At 43.9% G+C, this 23,554-nt stretch overlaps 1 long non-coding RNA gene across 1 annotated transcript; it reads left to right on the top strand.

Moving 5' to 3' along the window:
- The first annotated feature begins 1,384 nt into the window (after window positions 1-1,384).
- LOC123647993 lies at window positions 1,385-22,044 on the top strand. Its single transcript, XR_006738450.1, has 3 exons — window positions 1,385-1,515; window positions 4,006-4,106; window positions 21,824-22,044. It is a non-coding gene; the product is annotated as an uncharacterized LOC123647993 (long non-coding RNA).
- The last annotated feature ends 1,510 nt before the right edge of the window (window positions 22,045-23,554 follow it).

Genomic DNA, 23,554 nt, shown 5'->3' with positions numbered 1-23,554 from the left:
TCGGGGTCAATGCCAAGTTCACCGAGTATGTTGTAGATCTTGCAATGTGAATGGACTCATGCTGCAAGTTTGACAGCGGTGGCGCCAGAAGACAAACAAAATTATAAGATCGTTCATGAAAGCTGATCTTGCTGGAAAAACAGGAGGATGTGTGGCTGGCCAAGATCTTTCAAGATCAGGCAGGTAGTGACAATAGTTTCATCTTGGATGTTCCAAGGAACTCCTCCAAAATAGCAGCAGCCAGCCACAATCACGGTGGCAGCTTGTGCCAGCCAACTCTGTGGCCATATGTTGGTTTTTGGGTGCTTCACACCCAGCTCATCAGCAAGGCAGCACACTCCTGAGAAAAAGACACCAGTAAGGAAGGTGAGGACCTACTATCCATCCACTCCTCAAGAGAGGGGAATGTTGGCCATGAACTAGTATAACCTGAAAAATATGTTAGCTAATAGAAGGAAATTTGTTAAAGACAGACTCATTCAACATTGTCATGGGTTACCAAGGAAGGCTATTCTAGAACAACCTGAAATAGATTTAAATTGGACAGAATTTCATAATAAAAAGATTTAAGAGTTTGGAGCTTCAGGAATGATACCTTTCTTTTCTTCTGATTAATCTATGCAGCTGTTGCTTTTTTAGGTCTATGAAGTGATTATTTTCACATTTTCATATGAGTAACTTGGTCCTCTTTTTTCTTTTCTTGCTATCAAGCTGTAAGGAAGACTAACTATATGTGTGTGTTGGAATCATAAACTTTTTTTCTGATTAATTTGAGAAGGCTGGAATTTGAAAACCATTATTTTCACTCTAGATTTGATTATATGGAAATAGGAGGGCTGCAGTTTCTGAATATTTGAATTCTTAAGTTGTCTTGGTTTGTCAGCCTACTGCATCTTTAGAGTAGCTAATAAAGCCAAAATCACATAGTTAGAACCACCTCTTCTTGAAATCCCAGTGACCAGCTCAGTGGCCCTTGATCTAACTTTCTGTGTGCAGGGGGAAACCATGGCCCCAGGAGGGCCAGCCTGGGCCCACTTGTTGAGCTTCCCTGGCAAGCCTGCTTTGGCTTCCTTGTCCATGCTGCTCTCACCACCCACTCCTTGGTGGCACCTTGACTCTTCCCAGCACTGCATGCCAGTCTGTAGGCTCTTCCCTTGCGCACTTTATAAAGAGGCAGCCTAGAGAAGTCCAAAGAATAGAGGATTGGGAGCCAGGAACCAGGGCTCAAATTCCAGCCCTGGTACTAGTTGATTATGTAACCAGGAGCAGATCAATTTTTGACTCGCAGTCTTAGTTCACTTGTCTATAAAATTAGGAGGCTTGACTACATAATTTCCAAGGATCTTTCAAGTGTAAATTTTCTTCAACCCAATGATTTCAAATTTGTTTATATTTCTGAATTATAACCTGCTTCCTTTTCCTATCCCTTTCAGTATTATAGAACTGACCTAACTTCAAAGAAGAATTGCAGAGGAAGCAAAAAAGAAGGTGGAGGGTCTGCTAGTGGATTTGCAGGTGTGGTAAGGATGACTGGACATTTAGACATGGAATCAATACAATCCCCACCATCACCGCAGCGCAGAGCCTGGGAGGGCTGCTCTCCCTTTCAGGGCCAGGCCTCATGCTGTCATTTTGTGACTTCTTTCCCCCTTCTAGTCTGCCCTGAATGCTCATTCTTGTTTGATTCCATGTGGATAAAAGTGTGGCCAAGTTCATAGCCAGATTTCATCCAGGCCTCAAACCCTGCCCAAGGATGATGCGTATTTCTGCATAGGCTTGTGGGACAATGCAAGGAGTATTATGTGTAATTCCATTCTCAGGGGCTTACAATTGAGTTGGGGAGATAAGACAGGTACCCACGTGTTAGTTTTACCTTCGTGTTTTAAATAAAATTGTGAAACACTATTTTTTTTTTCAGGTTGAATTTTAAAAATCTCTAGCAACCCTGGAGAGACACCTGCTATTCCTCAGGTGGATTTCTTCTAGACTGTGGTTCAGAAGTCAGTAAGGGGGAGGGCTGGCGTAGACTATAAGGATGATGTAGATTCTGACTTCTGGTTCTTTTGCATTTCTTCTGGAAAAAAAATAACTTTCTTCATTCATCAAACATTAGAACATACTACACACCAGATACTTTAGAAGGCCTTAAATATAAAACTTTGGGAGCCAGACACAAATCTGGGTTCAAATCTGGCCATTCTCATGATCTATGTGAACTTGGGCAAGTTATTCATCTTCCTAAGCCTTAGGTATCAACTCTTCCCAGTGAGGGATAGCAGTGCCTTCCTTAAGTGCTATGAATATTAAATGAGAGAAATTATATATTTGCTTAGTACTTGGAAAGCGTTCAATAAATGGTGACTATTGTTAAGAAGATTCTGCCCTTGGCTCCCAGGGAGACTACAGTGTACTGATGGAGACAGACATACAAAGTTATAATCTCATGGAAAGACTGGCCTGTTGGCAGTTGGTGCCAGGTGAACAATGGCCCTTCTTGTTTTTCTGTATTGTTCATGTCAGGGGTCAGCACCATTGTTGTTTACTGCCTGCGGACGTTTGTGACAGGTTGGCCACAGCAGGGTGGGGTGGCCCTTTCATCATCTTCCTGTATGACTGCCAACAGAGAGAAGAGATGGAGAAGGACCTTTTTTTGCCTCAACGTGGAATCCACTCTAATGGACTCATTTTAAGTGGCTATTTTAGGACACTTGTTTTCTTCCAGGAATTTACAAACTCAGTTGACAGGCAAGATGGGAGAATGTGGCACCTTTCTCCCTCTTCCCAATGAATTTCCCAGCCCTCTGCTATACCTGCTGGTATAGCCACTGCAAACCTTTCTGCCACTGCAAACCTCACTCTGCAGGGGAATGGTTTGAACAGTCCCATGTAGAGGGGATGGGCCTGACATGACCTACTGAGTTTTAGGATAATTCCTTTACATGTATCATATCATTTAATCTGTCATACTATTGTGATCTCCAGTCTACAGACAAAGAAACTGATGCATGGAGAGGAAATAATATGTCCATGGTTATACAATTTAGAAGCTAGAGAGCCAGGATTTAACTTTGGGCCTAATTCAGTAAATTCTTACCCCTGGACTCAATTGCAAAGCTTAGGAAACTCATATATACATGCACAAATACCTACCTATTTACATATGCCTAGATCCCAGTCCTGGAGATTCTGACTTAATTGGTAGCCTGGGGTAGCCTGCTGTCGGCACTTTAAACAAAGCTGCTTACATGAGTCTAAAGTGTAGCTGGGGTGAGAACCACTGGCTTCACTCCAAAGTCACACTATACCACATTGCTACACAAATAGCATATTTTCCTCCATTAAAGTACCAGGAAGTGCTTCACAAACCACATGTTAGAAACAGGAAGTTTCTGGACAGGTTTGAACTCTCGGGAAATTTTTAATCACTTCCCTTACTCCTTTCAGTGTACAAGCATTTCTATGCTTCTGTGGCCCATAGAACTCAGAGGGAATAGTTATTACAAATTTCAGGGGAAGAAAGAGCTCTGTAAAGATCTTCCTGAATCCTCACTTTTTTGAATGTCACTCACCAGTCAGAAATGCTCCCTGACTGCCCATCATTTCTGGAGGAAATTGTAGCTGACAGTTGGCCACCTCTCCTACCATCCCTGCTTGGTGATTTTTCACTTGAGTCACCTGAACTTTGGTTGAATTTTTGTAGCCCATTTGGTTACCACAGGGAATAGTACATAGTCTTGAGAGATAAGAACTGCAGCCTACATCCTGATGGTCATTTGACTTAGGGTGACATGCCCTTGGAAACAGATCAAGTCATTGCCACAGTCTCATACAGTGAATGCCACTGTGCCTCGGCAGATACTGTAAAATTCAGTTCCAACAAAAATCCTTCATTACGGTGGTCAGGCTCTGGCTCTCTCAGGAACTGACCCTTACTGTGCCCTAGGGCAGTCTATGCTGGTTATTTATGTCCTTTGACATTTCTAAGCACACTTTTTTTCCCTACAGTTAAAAGAACGATTTTGAAAACCCAAATGTTTCCAGTTGGAAGGCAATATTTTCAAATCTTTGGAAGATTATGAAGTGAGACACACCCTTGGGAATTAGAGGTAATTTCCAACTGGCTTGGCAAGTTACTCTGGGGATCAACATATCTATTAGGAAATATTTTGGAATGGAAAAACAATATGTATAGTATTTTACTTCTATTTTTAAAATTGCTATAAGGATACATAAAACATTAATAACAAGTTTTTGTTACTAGAGAATAGGACAGAGAAATGTGGGAAATATTTATTTTCACCATATATTCTCCTATAATAATAACAACTGCTGGCCAGGCGTGGTGGCTCACGCCTGTAATCCTAGCACTCTGGGAGGCCAAGACGGGAGGATCGCTCAAGGTCAGGAGTTCAAGACCAGCCTCACCAAGAGTGAGACCCCATCTCTACTGAAAAAATAAAAAAAAATTAGCTGGACAACTAAAAATATATATAGAAAAAATTAGCCGGCCATGGTGGTGCATGCCTGTAGTCCCAGCTACTCGGGAGGCTGAGGCAGAAGGATTGCTTGAGCCCAGGAGTTTGAGGTTGCTGTGAGATAGGCTGAAGCCATGGCACCCTAGTCCAGGCAACAGGTGAGAATCTGTCTCGAAATAAATAAATAAATAACAACTGCAACAATATTGACAGCTCATATTTATTGAAAACTTTCTTTGTGCTTAATTGCATACTATTTCTCTTACTGCATTTATCATTTACTATTCACAATAACTGTATACAATAAGTACTAGTGTGCCAGTTTGGATGCATTCAGCTATAAGTAATGTAAGGTTGGCTTAAACAGCAAACAAGCCTTACGTTATAAGTAATTCCATGGTAGAGTGGCTCCAGGGGTAATCAATTCAGAGGCATCAGGATCTGATATTTCTGTCCTTGTTCTGCCATCATTAACATGGCAGGGGGTCTTTAAGCAAGCTCCCCTCATGGCCCCAAGATGGCTGCTGCAACACATCCACATGTGACAAAATCCAATCTCCTCCCCAGTGTGTCTCTTGTTACAAACCTTTTCCAGAAGACCCCTACTACCCCACAAAGGTACATGCAATTGCTTCACATGCTCATGCCTAAAGTAACCATCACAAGAAGAAAGGAACAACCACGGTTGGCTTCCAGGACCATCAAGGTTCACGACCTCCCTGAAGCATATGGAGGAAGAAAGTTGAGAACTGAAAAAAGTCAGTTAGGGCTATGAAGGCAGGTTTGAGCCCAAGGGAAAGCATTTTCAAGCCCCCACCCAGTCAGGGCTATCAATTAAAAGTATTTACAAGAAATTTGCATTAATACACAACAAAATTTCCCCAGGCTGCCTTAAGCACCATAAGCAGGTAATCTGTCCTCTCACCCTTGTCAGCAGGATCAGAGTTCTAGTACAAATAAGGAAGTTAAGAGGGCTGGAGTTCTGTCTGCTATACTATTATCATCCAAATATTTACAGAGGAAGAAACTGAGGGTCAGAGAGTCCAGTAAAGTACCCAAGCATGCATGGTTCATAGGTGGTAGAGCTGAGCCTTAAAGTCAGGTGTGCTTACCCCAAAGCTTTTAACCACTATGATAAACTGCCCCTATTGTATGCTTCTTTACTGCCTTTCTCTGTCCTTGTCTCCCTCAACAGTACTGCTTTACTAATGTTAGTAATTAAAATAGTGTGAATTTTTTTGTTTGAATTGTGTTGCAGGGTTCAGTGAGTTCTAATCATGGCTCCTCTACTCCAAGAGCTTAGGAAAACCACTTAACCTTTTTGGACTTCATTTTCTTTTTTTTTTTTTTTTGAGACAGAGTCTCACTTTCTTGCCCGGGCTAGAGTGAGTGCCGTGGCATCAGCCTAGCTCACAGCAACCTCAGACTCCTGGGCTTAAGCAATCCTACTGCCTCAGCCTCCCGAGTAGCTGGGACTACAGGCATGAGCCACCATGCCCGGCTAATTTTTTTTTTTTGTATATATATTTTTAGGTGGCCAGATAATTTCTTTCTATTTTTAGTAGAGACGGGGTCTCACTCTTGCTCAGGCTGGTCTCGAACTCCTGACCTCGAGCGATCCACCCGCCTCGGCCTCCCAGAGCTAGGATTACAGGCGTGAGCCACCGCGCCCGGCCTGGACTTCATTTTCTTTATCGTTCAAATGGGAGGGCTCAAATAGATGAGATCTGAGATCTTTTCTAGCCCTAAAATTCCATTAGTGGATGGTTATCATGTGAAAAATCATTTAAAGTGGAGATTTTAAAAAAGCTTCAGGCATGCAAATAATAATTTCCTCCATGAAAACAAATGTTACTCTCTCCATAAAATGCATCTGCTTATTTGCCACCAGTGCAGATGATGGTGTGCAGCCCTTCACCATTGGAGGTTTGGCCCTGATATTCTAGGGTGGTTTGTCTTATCTCATCTCTCCATCATGGTCCTATCCATTCCAAGGACTGAGCTCACCCAGGTACAAATATGCCAAGAAGCCCATCTGCTAATGGCTGTGAGCTGACAGCTGCTTCATGAGACTCACCAGACACCTTCGTTTCCACACTGCAGAAGGAAAGACAACCCAGGGAGTAGATGAGGGAACTTCTATCCAGGCAATCTGCTCTCTAGACAAATGCATACTGCTTGCCTCCCTGCAACCTCTAGCTGAGGTCAACCTTCTCAAACCTAAGCATTTAAGGAGTAAGATGAGAGTAAGGACAGCTTAGCCACCCAGCATTAATGGGTAGGGTGAAGGCACAGACGGTAGGAGGAGACAAAGGGAAGAGGGGTGAGACACGTGTATGTGGGTATTTTTTCTCATTTCTAGAGAAATAAAGGAGGAATATTTAGGTAAGAGAAGAGAGATTTCACAGTTTTATTCATACTAATATGAGAATTTGAAATCAAAATGCTAGGCACCAGCAAAGCAGTATTAACATTTGCTGAAGAACTTTTCATGTTGAAATATCTGCAAACTTTACCATTGCACAAATATAATATTGTCCTCAAGTTCTGGAAAAGCTAAAACATATTAATTGATAGCAAAGATGTCTTCAGAATCACCATTTATCCCAGAGTTAGATGCATGTTGTCTCTACGCCAAAAATAATCATAAAATTAAATAGTTAATGGCAGAGAACAAGCAAGACTTGATGTAAACTTTATTATTTGCCTCCCTCATGTTAGAACTAATGGGAGTCAGGCTCATACCCCAAGAGCTAAACAAGAAAATTAACCATGTTTGTTCATTCTGCCAGCTATTATTGCAATGCAAGAGGAAGAGACCCTGTCCATGGAGAGAACATTTTTAGAAAAATATAAACATTAGCAGGCCACAATCAAATCAAGATTGAAAATTCAATTTAAAGAGATAGTTCTGGCCAGGCATGGTGGCTCATGCCTGTAATCCTAGCACTCTGGGAGGCCGAGGCAGGAGGATTGCTCAAGGTCAGGAGTTCGGGACCACCCTGAGCAAGAGCGAGACTGTGTCTCTACTAAAAATAGAAAGAAATTATCTGGACAACTAAAAACATAAATAGAAAAAATTAGCTGGGCATGGTGGCACATGCCTGTAGTCCCAGCTACTTGGGAGGCTGAGGCAGGAGGATCGCTTGAGCCCAGGAGTTTGAGGTTGCTGTGAGCTAGGCTGATGCCATGGCACTCTAGCCCAGGCAACAGAGCAAGACTCTGTCTCAATAAATAAATAAATAAATAAAATAAAGAGATAGTTCTCTCACTGTCCCTCTCTCTCCCTGACAAAGAAGGGGCTGGGGAATCCTTTGTTCTGGGTGACTGGAAAGGTTCTGGTCACTTTAGATGAGAGTTGTAAGTAGGCTTCCAAATCCATACCCTGAGCCAGGCACAGCTCCGATGAAATTTATTTCACAGTAATAGATAACACTTGCATCTGAATCAATTCATGAATAGTCATTCCAGGAAACTAAAGCAAACATGTGCTTTTGGATTAAATTATCCAGGTCATTTCTTTGCCTTCCATTTTTCTTCTCAACACAAAACAAAGACAAAATTTTTTAGGTAATGGAAGAAATAAGGCATGCCCCACATTGTCACCAAATCCTGCCTAAGATTTGCCCACATTCTCATGGACAGATCACTCTTTGGCAGTCATGCCCCTTGACACATGCAAAGTCCTCCTTCAGTCAAACCAGGGTGGTCCTTCAAAGACGCTGAGAAGGCAGCTGCCCCCCAAGAAGGCCCTTCGGGAGTGCAGAATTCCAGACACTCACACCTCTTAATACAGCACCAAAGACAGCTCGGCTGCCCCCAGCCTCCAGGGTGCTGGTACAGCTGCGGAGGAGCTAACTTTGGCACCATAGATCACGGAGGCTTTGTCTCAGCTTCTCTCAGAATAGCCTTTCATCAGGAGGCTCAGAACATCTCTCAAGACAGATGCAGGAAGGAGAAGGGAAGTAAACACCAATGGCTGCTTTCAAGAAAGATACTATTTTGAATCCCTGGGTTTTGATGTATGACTGCAGTGTGTGGAATCAAGATCATTTCTGGTGCATGAACAGCTTTGATGTGGTAGAAAGAGCAGTGAATTTGGAGTTGGAGCGATTTGGATTCTGGTTCCAGCTTTGTCTACAGTTTGTGAGTAACTTAGTTTAGCTTCTTTGACCTTGGTTTCCTCATCTGTAAAATGAGAGGGTTTGGTCAGATGATCTTTGACCCAATGATTCTATGAAAAGTGAATGTTGGAAGCACATGTTCACCTTCTCCAATTACCAGCTGTGAGTGTGTGACTGGACTAAATGGCACTAACTGTCGAAACATTTTAGGCTGAAGGGGAAGCATTCTGAAATGGGACAAGGGCACCTCGTGTTGAAACCTGGAGCTGGTCAGCTCTCCAAGCCGGTGCCAGCCTTTGCTTCTGCCCCCCATCCCCTGCTTGTTTTAGCTGGACTGGGAGAAACTCACCTAAGGACAAAAATTCTTAAATTCATAATGTTTCAATAGGTAGCTCTAGAAACACTTATAAATCAGATGTTTCCCCCCAAAGTTTAACTTTATTCTCTTTTAAATGATCTAAAATTGCTATCTGGCTCACAGTCTCACAGATAACCCAGTCACTTCCAGTTTACAACTGTCTCTTTGGGTAAATATTGGGCTAAATATTTCAATATCAGGGCCATATCTCTGTTCTCAAGGAAACTCCCTTCTACCTTCTCTTCCCCAAAAATGGCTTCTGGGAGGGGAAAGTTTACTCTTCTTGACAATGCAGTTGGGAGAGGGATCCTTGGCCTGGGCAGTCCTCTGGATCTTCTGTGACCTCTACATCTCTCTGAGATGTGTCCTGTCCCACCTGGTCACTGGGAAACCTGTTTTGGTTTCCACCAAATGTGACTAATCCCACCTGGACTTTGGGACCTCATGTTAACATGTGGCACTTTGCCATTAATTCTGGGTTTGAGGTACTGGCACTTTGTGAATTTATTTGTTTGGACTCCAGGCATTATTTGGTCCACCGACCTTTTAGTACATTGTTGCCCTGCTTGGGCAATAGGAAATTCTGAATCCCCTACATGCCACCCAACACCTTGGGGAATCAGTGACACTATGTCAGGCTCTTGCTTTCTGCCAAATTCTCGCGTGTTACAATTGCTAATCTACGCCCTTCTGTGCCCAGCCCTGCATTGGTGCAGGACATCTGGTGAGGTTGTCTCCTGCCAGACTGGCCCAAGGCCCTTGCTACCCTGGCTCAGTGTTAAAGAGAGCAGTGATGGATTAGTGGGGACTGGCATGCAGAGGAAAGGTAGAAGTGGTTGTGCTCCTGCCCCGTATTTGCCATCATAACCTCTGCCCTCACAAGACAGTAGCTCTTGTCTTGGAATTGACATCATTTCCCAAGTGAGGCTGCTGTGTGTGTCTCTCATGACATAGAGCAGTGGTTCTCAAACATTAGCATGCAGATAATCACCTGGAGGACTTGTTAAAACAGACCATTGGGCCCCTCCTCCCAGCTTCTGATTCTCTAAGTCTAGGGTGGGGCCTGAGAATTTGTATTTCCGACAAGTCGTCAGGTGATGCTGATGCTGCTGGTCGGGACCACACTGACCCAGGATCTCCAGGCTCTGCTGCTGTGCACAGATTGGTGAAAGCAATGCAATGTCCAAGCACAGTTCTGTGCTGGGAAACCTGAACATCTATAGTTTTTCAATCTGAGAGATATTACTGAAGTCTAAATAAAGTAGAAGTATTTGAAAATTAATGGATGAGCCACTTGTTTATATTCATACATTATATATTTTCTGATGATCGATTCTTTTCCCCTGATGCATTTCCAGGTTACTAGCCTGACCAATCCTGTGAAGGGTGTGATTGGGATCACTAAAAGGAATTTCTCTAGTTGCGTATGTGCCTAACATACCTAGGTTAGCTCAGAGCTCAGATCCCAGCCCCTCTAGGCCTGCTGTTTTCAGGAGGAAGAAGGGAGAGCAAGGGCCAGTCTATCTACGGCACAGGCATTTTTCTTACATTGTTTCCTTTCTGTTACGTGTTTCAAACACAAACTTGTACTGAATCTTTTTTAAAAAGTTAGCCTTATTTATAAACCATAAAATTAACTTATTTTAAGTGTGTAATTCAACTATTTTTAGTACATTTATAAAATTGTACAATTCCCACAATCTAATTTCAGAACATTTTTATCATCCCCTAAAAAATCTCATGCCCACGAAGAATCACTTCTCTTTTCACTGTCCATCCTAAACAACCACTCATCTACTCTCTGTCTCTCTATATTTGCCTTTTATGGACATTTCATATAAGTGGAATCATACAATCTGTGTTCTTCTGTGCCTGGCTTCTTTCACTGAGCATATTTTGGAGGTTCACCCACTCTGTGGTACATGTCAGTCCTTCATCAATCCCTAACTTCTATTCAATCTTCCTTTGATGCATGTACCTCTTTCTCTCCATTTCTGCTGTAACTCCTAGTCTAGGTCCTTGGTGCTCAAACATAGTCCCCAACCAGTAGAATGAGCATCACCTGGGAGATACTCCATGCAGAGACTCAGTTTCTGCATTTGGGCAGCATCCCAGGGGATTTGTGTGCGTCTCACAGTGTGACAAATGCTGCGCTAGGGAAGCTCTTCACCTCCGGGAAGCATCTTAGAGCAGCCACCACACTGGCCTCCCTGCCTCCTCCAATCTCCCCACGGGACCACCCAGCCAGCACTGCTGCCTGTGTTTAGCCCTGATGGCCCAATGTCCACACAACCCCAGTGGCTTCCTGTTAACTGTGTGAGTACCAAGTCCCCATCACTCAAGTTTGATGCTCAAAAGCTTTCTAAAACAACCTCTCCTCTATAGACAGAAGCTTCTCACCTTCAATGCTCCAACATGAACTTTCAGTTCCTGCCATGCCAGACCCCTCACTCCGTGCTGACCACAGGGGTCAGCCTCAGCGTTGAGCCTCCTATTGTGCTGTCCTTCCCTGAATCTACTGGATTCCATCCACCCCTCCAGGGCCCAGTTCAGACCCCATCCCTGCTTGCCCCACTCCACACAGGACCTTTCCCAACCTGTGGGTTCACATCAAACTTTACTTACTCTAAACTCTAAGAATGCTTAGTAAGCACTGAATCCTGTGGTTACTCTTAAGCTTCTCACGGTAATAATAACGACAGTGATAATAATGATACCAAAGATTGCCACAGCAATTTACGGTTCATTAATACTTTAACTGATCCCATTTTGCTTATATAATCCACATATCTTTTTAATATGAAAATATAAGCTCCTAGAGAATAGGGTTATTTCTTACAGGTCATCAACTTTGATTACTAGGACAATTCTGGCCATGTAGCAGTCACTCCATAAATTCTGCAGGAACGAGCACCAGGCCTGAGGCAGGATGATAAGGTTCCCCCAGAAAGGAAGAAGTGACTCCAATAGAGCTTACATATGGAAACTGTTAAAGGACAAATAATAATAAAGACATAACCACTATGACTACTGTTGACATTGATTGAATACTGTGTGAGATCTTTTATATATGGTATCTTATGCAATTTTCATTAGACCTCTATGAAGTAAATACTATTATTCCAATTTAGGGAGGCACCCGTATTCATCCCCTGTGGTTGAAGGAGCAGGCTCAGAGAAGTTGTGCAACTTACCCAAGGCAAACAGCTAGTAAGTGACAGAGCTGAGATTCCAACCCAAGTTTCTGACTACTATGCTGTCTCTCTGAATTGCGAAGTAGTTCCACCAAAGGAGTTTTGGGACATGCCTGGGATAACTAGGGTCTTGGAGGTTGAAACTATTTTTCCAAGTCAGGAAGTGTTTCCACAGGCAATATTCCTGTTTTCATTGGAACACTGGTGAGATTTAAAGTCACCCATGAATTTCCTCCTTTGCGTCAGAGGACACTCAAAGGGAACAACCCAACGGATACAGATGGATTCCACCAGCTTCCTTGGCCAAGTTCTTCTCGTTCTTTACTTGTTATAAGTGGCCTGGGTGAGCTGACTACTCTCTCTGAACATAATGCCTTTGCTGTAATTTTATCTCTGGGTGACCACAAAAACAAAGGAGACTGACACTCTCAGATTAGAGCTATAGTAGAAGGTAAACTACCTCACCTGCTCAGCTGCATACCCAGGGGTGATAAGTAACGTGCTTCTACCTACTAGTAGTAAGTTTTCAATATCATCAGAACACCTGAACCCTGAAAACTGTTGATTTCCCGGTTCCATATTTATACAGTTATTGCTTAGGTATTCCCACTTCATTCTAATGGTCCCCAGGTCACTAGACAAAAACCAAACAAACAAAAAATGGAGAATCTCTACAGCTCATAGCTTCAAATATGATTTCCATAAAGCTGCCCTCAGAATGAAGTGGAATGAGGGAATGTAGGAGCTCGAGGCCAGGAGAGATGGCAGGGACAATCCAGCTCAGGGTCTCCAAGGGGCTCCTTAGAGGATGGCACTTTGTGGAGGTCCTTACCTACAGCCATAGGATGTGGGGAGTGTACTAATATTCTATTGTTGCCAAACAAATTACCATAAATTTAGCAACTGAAAACAACATGCATTTAGTCTCCCAGTTCTGTAGGTCAAAAGTCTGGCATAGTATGGCTGAGTTCTCTGCTGAGTCTCTCAAGGCTGAGTTCTTGCCTAGAGGATGTGGGGAAAAGCTGACTTCCAAGTTCATTCTTGTTGCACCCATACGACTGAGGTCCTTGTTCTTTGCTGGCTGTTAGTGGGTCTGCTCTCAGCTCCTAGACACCACACCATTCTTTGCCAAGTGGTCCCCTACATCTTCAAGCCATTGATGCTGTGTCATATCCTTCTTGTGCTTCAAATCTCTGGCTTCCTGTTTGTCCATAAACCAGAGTAAATTCTAATTCTAAAGGGTTCACATGATTAGGTCAGTCTCGCCCACATAATCTTTGTCTTAAGTTCAAGGTATTTGGAGTTTTAAATACACTTCCCAAATTCCCTCATAGCAAGCAGTACTGAGATTAGTGTCTGACTGAATAAATGGGAGGAAGTGCACCTCTGTAGGAATGGGGACTCTTGGGGCCTTCTTAGAATTCTGCCTGCCACAGGGGAATGGAGGTAGGGCTCAGGACACCCCCATTTTGCTTCAGCCAGAGTTGCCCCATTTTGATGGGTTTTCTATTTTGTACCTTCTTGTAAATTTTTCAGTGAACAATTCTTTGGTTTAAACAAGGATTGGGCTACACCCTCTTCCTTCTCTGACCCATGACCTACATTAACACCTGCATTTCACAGATGAGAAGACGGAAGGCCAGAGAGGTCAGGGCATATCCGGGAGGCCCAGTGGGCTAGTGGTGGGTTTGGTACCACACACCAGGCCTTCCTGCTCCATTGCTCTTTCCACATTGCCTCACTGAGAAGGCTGCCTTCATCCTTTCTCATCATTAAACAACTGTGAATTTCACGTTTTCTTAATTAGTCCTTTTTATGATCCCTGAAAGGTAGGAATTATTATTTCTGTAGCTTCTGTCCAGTTCAAACCAGTATGAATACTTATGTCATGGAGTGCTGTGAAGAATAACTATTGACATTACTAGGAGAGGTAATTAATTTCCTGCCAAGGGTACAGAGTCACAAGACACCCCGTGCTTCTTTGCTTCGCCTGAGGGTTCCTTTTCCTGCTCTGAGTCTTTCCTTCTACCGTGAGTGCTCAACACACAGCTCAGGAAATGCCGGGAGCTGAGTTGGAGATGGGGTTTGCAGGGCAAGGAATGTGAAGAGGACATTGTGTTCTGCGACTGTTCTCTAAAGTCCAACCTGCGTGATACCCGTGGGCAGTGCAAACCCCAGCAAACAGCCACTGCCAGGTCCCCACAGACCTAAACTCCCAGGCATCAATAGTCCCACTGGTTAAAAATGTGCCATTAACTCTGCTCCCTGAAGAAACAATGGGGATGACCTGGGCAGGCAGCTTGAGAACACCAAGCTCTGGGTCCTCATATTCACTGTCAGTGTTGCTCTCTCCTCCTGATAAAATACACAGTCCAAAAAAAAAAAAAAATTTCATGAAAATGGACAATCAACAGTAATTATTGCTCCATGAAGATTGGGCAAAGGTTATGCCCATACCAAAACAGCATCTCTGAAAATTTTGGGATTACAACACAAAGTAGGAACTACATGGTACATTAAATTCAGTACGCTATACTCATGTATACACATAAACACACATAAATAAATACATACAAATAATAAAAAGGAAACAATAGTTTAATAAAATAATATGCTTACTATTGGTAGTTTCGATTCTAGACTAATTTTTAAAATGCTGTTTGAGACCTATTAATGGTTATGGCCTGGTCAGGAAAAGGGCTCCTGGACCCTCCTGGAGGCTTCGTGATTTGTTACTGCTAATCCATGTTCCCCCACCATGAGCATCCATACATGGGCCCTGGAGGACAAAGTTATCCCTGAGAAGGGAGAGTTGAATGACAGTACTCTACTTGGATTCAAGAGCTCTGATTCATGTGTGCAATGTGGATGCAATGATAGATCCTTACTTTATGTAACATTCACTCAATTGTTGAATAAATATCTAGCAAATATTACTGTATTCAAGATGGTGGGCGTGGTGAACTTAATGATAACTCTAGTTTATTAAGAAACTAGTCTGAATCACACACTATCTTAATTAATCCTCTTTACAGTCCCTAAAAGGTGGGTATTCTTTTTACTTTTATTTGTATAGACGAAGAAACTAAGGCTCAGAAAGTTTGTGGCCTGCCCAAGATGGCGTAGGGGTTAGAGCGTAGCGGTCAGAGAGCAGAGCCTGCTCTGTCCTTTACAACCTGGTCACTGGAAACAAGCAGACACACAAACAAAAAACATATAAACACACCATTGGTCTACTGGCCTGAGTTTAAAACTTTCAATTTGGTGCCTCTGCAAATGTTTTAGGAAGACCTGCCCATTGCAAACTCTGGAACAAGTGCCTCTGTTTCTGCCCTCAGCTCCTGCCATTCCAAGGACTAACTGGGCAAAGTTAATCAACTACCTGTGGAGGGGCCATGAGGGTGGTTGAGGCACAGAGAGGAGGTGGTTTCTGGCACCCTCCTCCCCTTCCCATCTCCCACTGGCTTCAGCTGATGTCTCCTGACCCTTGAGCCAGAGTGTGGAGTTGGAGGGAGATACAGGTAAATTGCAGGGAAGAGAATGAAGGGTGCAGAGGACATATGGGCTGAAAGCAGTAGATAAGTATGCTAGGGTCCCTCAGAAGTAGTTCTCACCTGGTTCAGCCAAGCTGAACTGTACAGTGATATACATCTATTTATATGTGTGTGAGTATGTATGTGTGTGTCTGTATATATCTGTACATGGTTGTACCCAATTAGCTTTCAGTTATCAACAGCCAATTTGTGCTGCTTATCATTTTACAGACCTCTCTGTTTGCTTTATCCTTTTACAAGGAATCTTATCATTTATCTTCAAGCCTCTCAAGACACAACACATAGAAGGAAGAGGAGTCTAGAAAGACTAGATTCTAATCTTGAGACTGTCACTTAGAATTTGTTTGACTCTCTTTTTTGAGACTATCTCCCCATCTGTAAAGTGAAGATAATATTAACCATCCTCCCCGTCACACCATATTGTGGGATAACGGTACAAAAGGAATTTTGCAAAATATATTAGTCTTTGAAGGAAGAAGCCACACTAATAGACTCCAGCTGCAACTTGAGTAACTTAAAGGTATGGGTTTAGTTTCACGGTTTTTTGGTTTGTGTGTTTTATTTTAGCTTTTTTTTTAAAAAAAAAAATCCATTGGGGACTAGGTTGCTTAGATATCATTTCTGTTTTCAGAGAAAGCTTGTGCATTATAGATACCAAGGTTCTAACATAAGTAGACTAATTAAGCCATTGCACACGTCTTATCAGCAAGCAGTACCAGAGAAAAAAACAATGTCTGATTCTACTGAAATCGTGAACATTCTCCTTTGTCAACCGTGCCCCTGCAGCTGGAACACAGGGACAAGGAGGCAGGGCCATGCTGACCCCAGTCTGCCTAGTGGGCTTGTGGCTGTCCTGCTGCCATCCTTGCCTGGCTGGCATGGACACACCAAGCCATTCTGCACTGCAGCAGTCCATGTGCCATGAGCAGAGGGAAGGAGATGGGAAGACCACATGCAGGGCTCCAGCTGTGTGCGCTCCTACCCTCAGGGAGCCTTCTTCTCAGAGAACGGAGAACATGGGACTATTGGTGGGAGAGGGCAGGGGCGCTGTGACCCTATCCCTGGGCTCTGAATCGGAGTGATTTGTGTGGCAGCTGGCCATGTCCAGGAGGAAACTTCCTGGTGAGAAGGCTGTTAGCTTTGAGACAACATTTTGTGAAACAAAGCAAAGTAAATGTTCTTTGAATGTCACCTGAATAACTGACTTAAAATAAGCTTCATTTCCAAGAACCTATCACCTGTCAGAAAAACAAATGCCATACAAGGAATTCCATTAATCAGACAGGCAGGCAGGCGCCTGGACACACCTTTCTGCGGGTGACTCATCTGCAGGAGGGAGTCTAAGCAGAAACAAGGGCAGCATGCTCTGTTCTACCTAGCCTAAGGCTTCTGGAAGGGGAATGCTCCCCGGCTGCGAGACCCTCCTCATCCCTCCAGGGATTATGTAAACTTCTCCTTCTACCTCTAAAATACAACTCCTCTCCAGGCCTGATGTTGGTTTGGAAAACCTAATGCTACAATGTAGAATTCTTGGAGGTGGGGGATGTCTTTGGAGTCCATAAACTTACATAATGTTACACATGGAGAAGTTATGCCACAACAGGTGACCTACCCAAAGTCATTTCTGGGCAGTGACAGGACAAGGGCTAGGTCTAGGCACTGCCAAATCCTGGCTTATGCCCTTGCCCTACATGAAGCTATGGCTTTGAACCCTCTAGGTGTCAATGCTAAAATGTCATGGTACTTAGTTGATAAGGTTAGCCAACTTTCCCCTAGCAGAGAGCAGGCCCAAAGAGCTGAGGATATGTTTTGAGGCCAGGGAAGTGTTTGGGAGGGGCATGTAAGGGTTGGGAGGAGGGGTAAGGTGTGGCTTTAGCAGAGCCAGAGCCTGCAAAACACTTGGCCCAAGCAAACTTCTCTCCTTTCTCCAATTCTTGCCCTGAGTTTACAGGAAAGAACTTTAGGTACCATCTAGGTCAAAAGACTCACTTTTCACAAATGAGTAAATTGAGGTTTCAAAGAGGTTAAGTGATTTGTCTAAGGCAGTGCTTGTCCTACAGAACTTTCAGCAATGTTGGAAATGTTCGATGTCTGTACTGTCCATTATGGAAGCCATCAGCCTTATGTGGCTATTGGGCACTGAAAATGTGGCTAGTGCTATGGAAGACCTAACTGTATCTAATTAAATATACTTAATTTTAATTGATTTAGATTTAAATAGCCACATGTGGCTAGGAGCTACCATATTGGACAGCTTAGGTCTAAGATCACAGAGCTGGGATGTAACAGTAAGTCTCTGATTTTAAATCATTTTCTTTTTCCACTACCCCCATGCAGAACTCTAGGTCAAGGTGGGCTTTTTCTGTGGAGCAGGAGACTTATGGTGCCAGGTGCCTGCACAAAGCTTCCAGGTGGGCAGTAGTTGTTGGAGGTGTCCTGTGAGATGTCACTAGAAGGGTGAGGAAGAAGGTACTTCTTCCTAGTATTTGAAAGTATGGGCTTCCCCAGGGAAGGAAGGGAGAAGTTCATTCATTCTTTCTTTCTTTAACGAAACTCTGAGTGTCCACTATGGGCCAGGTGTGTGCTAGCCACTGGGAAATACAATAGTTACTTGCTATGTTTACTGATTCTCTTTCCTAAAGATGAATGGTAAAAAGTGCCCCAAGAGTTCAGAGGTGAGAGAGCCATCTGTCTCTGGTTAAAGTCCCCAGCTTCCTTTGGCAAATATTCTATGTTGTACCACAGAAACACGTGCCTCTGACAACCCCACTGGGGTCAGTACTGATGGAGCCTGTGCTCACTTAACCGCTGCCTCCAGCCTCTCTGACAACAGCTTGATTTCCTCTAGATCTGGACTAGTTTCTTTCCATGAACTCAGCCTGGGGGATGTAGTAAAATCATAGCTGGGAAGATGATCACGTGGGTTGTTTTAGTTTACTTTAGAGGTCCAAATTCTATACAGAATAAGCCACAATATTATTCTGGCATCTGTGTCCTTTCATGGGTGTCGAGTTTTTCTCCATAGACTTCCTTGACAACAGTTATTATTTACAATCCTTGTTAAGGACTCTTAACTGCCTGTATGTGTGTGTGTATGTGTACACACAAATTCACTTGCACACTCATGCTTTAAGGGAGTAACGATGGTTAAGAGGTAGTTTTTTTAAATCCTCATAGAACTTGAATAGAGACTAAAAGAGACACAGGTATACAAATAACTAAAATTGAAAGGAAAGGGAGATAAAAGATAGGCATGGTATTCAGGATGAGGAAGCAGCCACTCTTGCTAAACAGAATCAGGAAAAAAATGTATTTAAAAAGTAGCCTTGGAGGTGGCACTTGAAATACTCCATCAGATAAAGACGGAGAAAGGCATTTCAGATAAAGAAAATGGCAGCAGCAAAGAATCAGAGGTAGGAGAGCTCAGAGGGAAATGAGGAATAAAGCTATCATATTGGATTAGAATATGGAGACAACAAATGGGGCAGTGATAGGGAGCCAACTGGAAGGTGAGCTGGGGCCTGTTTGTCAGGGTAAGGAATTTGGACTTGACTTTGTTGTCAGTGGGGAGCTGATGAAGGTGTCTGAGCCCAATAGTAACACAATTAAGCTGAGTTAATGCCAATTAATCAAGAGACAGAGGATGGATCATGTTGGAGAGAAGCTGAAGCTAGGAAATCAGCTGAGTGGCTATTTGTGTAGTCCAGGGGAGAGGGGCTATGGATCTGAACAAGAGCAGTGGCAGAGGATAGTGGGTAGCTACTGTGTAGGTCTTTACCTGATTGAGAGAAAGGAGAGGATCAGAGTCAAAAATGGTGCTGAGATTCCAAGCCTAAATGACCAAAGGAATGGAGATATCATCGAGAGAGATAGGGAAGTTGGGAGAAAAAGCTGGTTTAGGGAAAATCTGACCATCCTGATAGAAATGTCCAGCAGGCACAACAAAATGGAAGACAGGTGTTGAGGGCTGACTGTTGGGTGCTGGGGGTGGGGGTGGGGTGGAGCTGTTGCTCAGGGTGGAAGAGGAGGCTGTTGAGTTCACACCAGCTCATGAACAATCTCACGAGAAGAAGAACCTTAAGGTCAAGGAAAACTCTTAAGAAATGGTGGAGGAGACAGAGGTGAAGGAAAGGAGGTTCAGGGGGAGAACAGAAGAGCAAAACACCTCAGAGCCAAGGAAGGGGAAGTTACATGGCAGGGCTAGTCACTTAGTCTATGTATTCAGCACCTGTTGCTGGAGATTCATTGACGAACAAGACAAATATGGTCCTTCTCTTCAGAGAGCTTACCATCCAGTGGAAAAGGCAGATGAAGCAAGTAAGCAAAGAAACTAATAATTAATTAAAATAACAGTAAAAGCTATGAAGGAAGTAAGCTGGATGTTGTGATTGAGGATATTAAGAGTGGGTGATACGTCCTTTTAGAGGGGTGGCCAGGGAAGACCTCTTTCAGCAGGCATCATTTCAGCTCAGATGTGCAGGTGAGAAAGACCTGGCCAAGGAAGAGGAGTGGGTGAGCTTTCCAGCAGAAGGAAGAGCAGGACAAAGATGCCAAGACAGGAGAGAGTTTGGCACGTTGGAGGGTGGCTGATGACCAGGGTGACGGGAGTACAGAGACTGGAGAGGAGGGGATATGCGATAGAACTGGGGAGGTAGACAGGGCCAGAGGACATAGGCTGCAGCAGAGAAATTTGGACTTTATAGTAAGAGCAAAGGTCAACAGTATGAAACTGAAAACAGCTTAAGGAGAGTGAGAATTGAGAGAAGACCCATGGATTCAGCTACAAGAACGGGACTGGTGATCTTCAAGGCAGCAAAGGAGAAAGATGGTGGCTGAAGTTAGTTTGTGGTACTGAGAGGCTTAAAGCATCTGTAGAGCCCTTCTTAGAGAAGTTTGATGGTCAAAGAGAACAAGAGCAAGGAGATAGATACTCTTGCGGATCCTACCCAAGACCATACTCATCTCAGACACTTAGGTGGTCACGCTGGTAGTCACATCCGAGGCTTGTTTGTATCACTGTGGCTGAAGTCATAAAGAAGGATGGAACACCCAGCCCCTGCTCAAAGCCATGGCTGAAGTCCCCAGGAAGGCCTAGTGGAAAGCCAGCATTCCTGCTGCCTACAGACTAGGACAGAAGCCACTGGTAAGGGCGGCCAGTTTCTGGCTGGCTCCTGCAGCTCATAGCTGATGGCAAGGCCCAGGCTTTGGAGATGGGTTAGGAAAGGCCAAGATGGACTAGCCAGTGAGGGAAGAGACGTGAGATCCCGACTGTGACTTCCCACAGTGTGCTTGACTCATGGGTGTTGACAATTGCAGTGTAATTGTAATTATACTAGGCAGGGTTTCATAATACCTCCTGTCAACTGATGTTTTGTAAAAGGCCATGAAGTTTTAATAGTTGGCTGCTTCAAGAGAGCTCTTAGCTTTTAAATCTGAGCCGAAGGAGGCTGAGTGAGATCTGGGTTATAATTATAAGGGTTGAGAAGTGGCTGGGAATACTATAAATGCCAAATAAAAAAGAAACTCACTAACATCCTGGGCCTGCTCAGAGAGAAGTGCTGATTCAACCCTCTGCCTGCTGCTCTGGCTCCATGAATTCCCAGGACAAAGGCCAAGAACTGGGTCCCTCATTGTGATGGCCTCCCAAGGAGGAAGAATGGCCAAAACTTGCCTTCCTTCCCTCTCTGGTGAGGCCCAGGTTTGCATGCAGGGTTTTTGAGTGGAACTCCAGGGAGAAATCTGTGGAAAGGGTGGAGGGAGGCCCAGCGCCAGTGTGCCCTGGCCTAGGGAACTGTTGTTTCTCAAGCCCCGTGTGCCTGGCCATCCTCACCCTGGAGCTTCTAACAACTCCTGTGCCTGCCCTGGCCATAGCCCAGGCACATGAGGGTCTTTACTGTGGGGCCTGAGCTTTAGAATTAAAGAAAAAAATTTCTGTGGGAGGCTGTATAATGCCTCACCCCCTACCCCCAAAGATATCCACATCCTAATCCCTGGAGCCTGTGATATTATTTTATGTGGCAAAAGGATTTTGCAGGTGTGATTAAATTAAGGGTGTTGGGATGAGGAGATTACCCCAGGTTATCCAGGTATCCTGATGTAATCACAGGTTCCTTATCAGAGCAGGAGTCAGAGGGGAGACGGCCAGAAGGCAACGGAAGTAGAGATTGGAGTGATGCCCTTTGGAAACGGAAGAAGAGGCCACCAACCAAGGAACATAAGTGACCCCTAGAAGCTGTAAAGGGCAAGGAAACGGATTTCTCCCTGCAGCCTTCAGAAGGAATGCAGCCTTGACTTTGGCCCAGTGAAACTGATTTTGGACTTTTGACCTCCAGAACTGTAAGAGAATAAATATATGCTGTTTAAAGCTAGCAAGTTGGTGGTAATTTGTTACAATAGCCCTAAGAAACAAACACAATCTCCACAGGTGACCAGCCAAAATTAAGAATCAACGATCAGGAACCCTGCCACTCAGAATGTGGTCAAGGACCAGCAGCCACTGCATCCCCAGGGAGTTTATTAGAAATGCAGAGTCTCGGGCCCCATCCCAGATCGACTGAATCAAAATCTGCATTTTAGCAAGACTCCCAGATGATTTGAATGCACACCTAAGTATGAGAAACACTGAATTCTAGAACAACGGTTTTCCACACTAGCTTCTCTTTAGAATCTCCCTGGGAGTGGGGGCAGAGGACTTAAAACATACAGATTTCCAGGCAAACACATGCTGTTTTTAGAAGCTTCTTGGATGATTTTAATGTGAAGCCAGCGGTGAGAACTAGTGATCTAGGACAAAAAGGTTTTCAGACTGAATCACCAAGAAAGGCTGTTAAAAACTGAGGCTTTCTGGGCTCCATCCCAGAGTTTCTGATTCAGTAAGTCTGGGATGGGGCTGGGAAGGATGCATTTTTAACAAGTGTCCAGGGAACTCTAATAACAGAAGCGGCCATTCAGACGGGCATGGTGGCTCCCTGTACCCTTACTCTGCTGTGAGGACATTGCCTGCTCCCTCTGCAGTCTGCCCCATCCAATGCTGGCTCATCTCTTTTCCTGCTCTAAGCAGAAAAGCTACATGATAGGTCTTTGGGGATGTAGCCCTGAGGACGTGGCTTGGTAGCGGCCAGGAAGTGCTCCTCTGGAAGGTAGCATCATTCTTAGATTTTTCATCCCAGGTCCTGAGAAATAGGTTTCATGGTAGCAGAGGAGCTGAACCAGTAGTGCGGCCAGGAGCCCAGGAGCAGCCTGGGGTGCAGATGTGTGAGCCGACCCTGCCTTGCCCAGCCCTGCCCTGGCTTCTGGGGTTCCAGGCCCTATAAGTCTGGAACAGCTGTTCCTCTTGCAGCAGAACACCACAGTGTCTGTCTCCTAGGGCATTGCTCTCTTCATGCTTCCCTGCTCATATTCTATCAAGTATTATTTTTATTTTTTTATTAACAACATGAATTCTGAAAACAATGCCCTTGCCGGAAGGACCGATTTTCATGCTGGGAATTTTAAGCATTGTGAAAAAAATCTTTCAGATTACATTTGTTCCAAACCCAACCTATTCTTGTCTAGCATTAAAGCTTCACATTTGTTCACTAAATATTTACTGTTTTTGGAATAATATTATTGTGTTTGAATCCTGGCTCTGCCACTAGTTGCATTTCTTTGGGCAACTCACTTAAACTCCCTGAGACTATTTCAAGTGGGAATAGTTGTACTTACTTGAAGGGCTGGTGGGAAGATTGAGAGAGATGATGTACCTAAAACACATAGTCTAGTACCTCAATAAATGACAGATGTTATTATTAATGTAGATCATTTTATCTGGGAGTGAGATCCAATCAGGTAAACTGGGGAAAATTCAGAT

The sequence above is a fragment of the Lemur catta genome, chromosome 12 (genome assembly GCF_020740605.2).
Source record: "Lemur catta isolate mLemCat1 chromosome 12, mLemCat1.pri, whole genome shotgun sequence".
In the NCBI taxonomy this organism is placed as follows: domain Eukaryota; kingdom Metazoa; phylum Chordata; class Mammalia; order Primates; family Lemuridae; genus Lemur; species Lemur catta.
This window is presented reverse-complemented; position numbering and strand designations above follow the sequence as displayed.